General features: G+C 43.6%; 1 non-coding gene across 1 annotated transcript; it reads right to left on the bottom strand.

Annotated features, from left to right (window-relative positions):
* Positions 1-319: 319 nt before the first annotated feature.
* On the bottom strand, positions 320-427 carry LOC130964045 (small nucleolar RNA R71). The gene has a single exon (XR_009080157.1). It is a non-coding gene; the product is annotated as a small nucleolar RNA R71 (small nucleolar RNA).
* Positions 428-4,007: the final 3,580 nt, after the last annotated feature.

Below are 4,007 nucleotides of genomic sequence, written 5' to 3'. Positions count from 1 at the left end.
AAGCATCTCTATCCCTGCCATTGGAGCAAAAAACTTTGAGCTTAAGCCTCAATTAGTTTCTCTAATGCAACAGAATTGCAAGTTCCATGGACTTCCGTTGGAAGATCCTCATCAGTTTTTAGCTGAGTTCTTGCAAATCTGTGACACTATCAAGACTAATGGGGTTGACCCTGAGGTCTACAGACTGATGTTATTCCCTTTTGCTGTAAGAGACAGAGCTAGAATATGGTTGGACTCACAACCTAAAGAAAGCCTGGACTCATGGGAAAAGCTAGTCAATGCCTTCTTGGCAAAGTTCTTTCCACCTCAAAAATTGAGTAAGCTTAGAGTGGAAGTCCAAACCTTCAGACAGAAGGATGGAGAATCCCTCTATGAAGCTTGGGAAAGATTCAAACAATTAATCAGAAAGTGTCCTTCTGACATGCTTTCTGAATGGAGCATCATAGGTATTTTCTATGATGGTCTGTCTGAACTGCCCAAGATGTCTTTGGATAGCTCTGCTGGAGGATCTCTTCATCTGAAGAAGACGCCTACAGAAGCTCAAGAGCTCATTGAAATGGTTGCAAATAACCAATTCATGTATACTTCTGAAAGGAATCCTGTGAACAATGGGACAAGTCAGAAGAAAGGAGTTCTTGAGATTGATACTCTAAATGCCATATTGGCTCAGAACAAAATACTGACTCAGCAAGTCAATTTGATTTCTCAAAGTCTGTCTGGAATGCAAGCTGCACCAGGCAGTACTAAGGATGCTTCATCTGAAGAAGAAGCTTATGATCCTGAGAACCCTTCAATGGAAGAGGTGAATTACATGGGAGAACCCTATGGAAATACCTATAATTCTTCATGGAGAAATCATCCAAATCTCTCATGGAAGGATCAACAGAGACCTCAACAAGGTTTCAATAATGGTGGAAGAAATAGGTTTAGCAATAGCAAGCCTTTTCCATCATCTTCTCAGCAACAGACAGAGAATTCTAAGCAGAACCACTCTGACTTAGCATCCATGGTCTCTGATCTAATCAAATCCACTCAAAGTTTCATGACTGAAACTAGGTCCTCCATTAGAAACTTTGAGGCACAAGTGGGACAGCTAAGCAAGAAAATTACTGAACTTCCTCCTAGTACTCTTCCAAGCGATACAGAAGAAAATCCAAAAGGAGAGTGCAAGGCCATCAACATGGCCAAATTTGGAGAGGAGGGAGAGGCAATGAACGCCACTGAGGAAGACCTCAATGGATGACTACTGGCCTCCAATGAGTTCCCTAATGAGGAACCATGGGAATCTGAGGCTCACATTGAGACCATAGAGATTCCATTGGACTTACTTCTGCCATTCATGAGCTCTGATGAGTATTCTTCCTCTGAAGAGGATGAATATGTCACTGAAGAGCAAGTTGCTAAATACCTTGGAGCAATCATGAAGCTAAATAACAAGTTATTTGGTAATGAGACTTGGGAGAATGAACCTCCTTTGCTCACCAAGGAACTGGATGACTTGTCTAGGCAGAAATTACCTCAAAAGAGACAAGATCCTGGGAAGTTTTCAATACCTTGTACCATAGGCACTATGACCTTTAAGAAGGCTCTGTGTGACCTAGGGTCAAGTGTAAACCTCATGCCTCTCTCTGTAATGGAGAAGCTAGGGATCTTTGAGGTACAAGCTGCAAGAATCTCACTAGAGATGGCAGACAATTCAAGAAAACAAGCTTATGGACTTGTAGAGGATGTTTTGGTGAAGATTGAAGACCATTACATCCCTGCTGATTTCATAGTCCTAGAGACTGGGAAGTGCATGGATGAATACATCATCCTTGGCAGACCCTTCCTAGCCACAGCAAAGGCTGTGATTGATGTGGACAGAGGAGAATTGATCATTCAAGTGAATGAAGAATCCTTTGTGTTTAAGGCTCAAGGATATCCCTCTGTCACCATGGAGAGGAAGCATGAAGAGCTTCTCTCAAAACAGAGTCAAACAAAGCCCCCACAGTCAAACTCTAAGTTTGGTGTTGGGAGGCCACAACCAACTTCTAAGTTTGGTGTTGAACCCCCACATTCAAACTCTAAAGTTTGGTGTTGGGAGGTTCCAACAATGCTCTGAGTGTTTGTGAGGCTCCATGAGAGCCCTCTGTCAAGCTACTGACATTAAAGAAGCACTTGTTGGGAGGCAACCCAATGTTATATTTAATCTATTTTCCTTTGTTATTTTATGTTTTCTGTAGGTTGATGATCATGAGAAGTCACAACATCAATTGACAAAGTAAAAACAGAATGAAAAATAGAAAGAAAAACAGCACACCCTGGAGGAGGACCTTGCTGGCGTTTAAACGCCAGTAATGGCAGCAAATGGGCGTTTAACGCCCAGTCTGGCACTATTCTGGGCGTTTAACGCCAGAAAGGGGCACCAGATTGGCGTTAAACGCCAGGAAAGGGCAAGCACCTGGCGTTAAATGCCAGAAATGGGCACCAGCCCAGTGTTTAACGCCAGAATTGGCACATAGAGCATTTTTGCTCGCCACTTGGTGCAGGGATGACTTTTCCTTGACACCTTAGGATCTGTGGACCCCACAGGATCCCCACCTACCCCACCACCCCCTCTCTTCTTCACCCATTCACCAATCACCTCAACCACTCACATCCATCCTTCAAAAAACCTCACTTACCTTACCATTCAAAATTCAAACCACTTTGCTTCCCAAACCCACCCATAATGGCCGAACCCTACCCCTCTCTCCACCCCTATATAAACCCATCTTCACTCCTTCATTTTCACACAACCTAAACACTACTTCTCCCCTTTGGCCGAACCATAAAGCCACCTCCATCTCCTCCATTTCTTCTTCTTCTACTCTCTTCTTTCTTCTTTTGCTCGAGGACGAGCAAACCTTTTAAGTTTGGTGTGGTAAAAGCATTGCTTTTTGTTTTTCCATAACCATTTATGCCATCCATGGCCGGAGAAACCTCTAGAAAGAGGAAAGGGAAGGCAAAAGCTTTCACCTCCGAGTCATGGGAGATGGAGAGATTTATCTCAAGGGTGCATCAAGACCACTTCTATGAAGTTGTGGCCTTGAAGAAGGTGATCCCCGAGGTCCCTTTCAAACTCAAAAAGAGTGAATATCCGGAGATCCGACATGAGATCTGAAGAAGAGGTTGGGAAGTTCTTACCAACCTCATTCAACAAGTCAGAATCTTAATGGTTCAAGAGTTCTATGCCAATGCATGGATCACCAAGAACCATAATCAAAGTGTGAACCTGGACCCAAAGAATTGGCTTACAATGGTTCGGGGGAAATACTTAGACTTTAGTCCGGAAAATGTAAGGTTGGCATTCAACTTGCCCATGATGCAAGGAGATGAACACCCTTGCACTAGAAGGGTCAACTTTGATCAAAGGTTGGACCAAGTCCTCACAGTCATTTGTGAATAGGGCGCCCATTGGAAGAGAGACTCAAGAGAGAAGCCGGTTCAATTGAGAAGGCATGACCTCAAACCCGTGGCTAGGGGATGGTTGGAGTTTATCCAACGCTCAATCATTCCCACTAGCAACCGGTCCGAAGTTACTATAGACCGGGCCATCATGATTCATAGTATCATGATTGGAGAGGAAATGGAAGTTCATGAGGTTATAGCCCAAGAACTCTATAAGGTGGTGGACAAGTCCTCTACCTTGGCAAGGTTAGCCTTTCCTCATCTCATTTGTCACCTCTGTTATTCAGTTGGAGTGGACATAGAAAGAGACATCCTCATTGATGAGGATAAGCCCATCACTAAGAAAAAGATGGAGCAAATAAGAGACCCCACTCATCATGAAATCCCTGAGATGCCTCAAGGGATGCACTTTCCTCCACAAAACTATTGTGAGCAAATCAACACCTCCCTAGGAGAATTAAGTTCCAACATGGGACAACTAAGGGTGGAGCACCAAGAACATTCTATCCTCCTCCATGAAATTAGAGAAGATCAAAGAATCATGAGAGAGGAGCAACAAAGACAAGGAAGAGACATTG

This window comes from Arachis stenosperma, chromosome 2 (genome assembly GCF_014773155.1).
Source record: "Arachis stenosperma cultivar V10309 chromosome 2, arast.V10309.gnm1.PFL2, whole genome shotgun sequence".
Classification (NCBI taxonomy): domain Eukaryota; kingdom Viridiplantae; phylum Streptophyta; class Magnoliopsida; order Fabales; family Fabaceae; genus Arachis; species Arachis stenosperma.
The sequence above is the reverse complement of the archived record's forward strand: the minus strand, read 5'-3'. Positions and strand labels throughout refer to the sequence as shown.